This window comes from Penaeus monodon, chromosome 24, assembly GCF_015228065.2.
Source record: "Penaeus monodon isolate SGIC_2016 chromosome 24, NSTDA_Pmon_1, whole genome shotgun sequence".
Taxonomy (NCBI): domain Eukaryota; kingdom Metazoa; phylum Arthropoda; class Malacostraca; order Decapoda; family Penaeidae; genus Penaeus; species Penaeus monodon.
This window is the reverse complement of record NC_051409.1, coordinates 24,523,064-24,523,672: the sequence shown is the minus strand read 5'-3', so window position 1 is coordinate 24,523,672 and position 609 is coordinate 24,523,064.

The window sequence follows — 609 nt, the reverse complement described above, 5'->3', positions numbered from 1 at the left end:
AACAACAAAACCTGTATTGTATCTGTTTACGCGCGAACGTACTAAGATGGCAAATTTTGACGAAAGAAACTGAAAAGAAATCGAAGCCTATTAATTTTTTGTCCGGTACAGTACATTTCCATTCCGGAGGTACCAATTACTGTTTTCCTGCTAAGTATTAGTGAACCCACAGAGCTTCCTTCCAGCCGGTTCGTCTGTACAGCACATGCATCCATCCATGCCGCTGAAAGGTGCTTTTTCAGTACATATTCCTCGCTGCGTCCTTTCTTTTCTTACGAAAGATAAGGGAAAAGCCACGTTAACAACCTCTCCCGCAACCGGTAAACGGGCCAGGCGAGCGGCCGGTAAAGGCGGGCCTGTGAATGGCTGGCAGTCCACCAACCAAGTGGCGCGTCGCTGGAACCTGGAAAACAACTGGAAAATACCCAATACCTGGCAAACCAAGCACGATCCTTGGTTGCCAGGTGAAAGGCGATGAGATTTTCCTTAGCTTATCAGAGATTATTTGTTTATTATAAAATTTGGTAAGTACTTGACATGTGTTTGCCGTACGTAACGCAAGGTCAAACGAAAATCCAGCGGCATAATCCACACCAGCACCGACTCGCA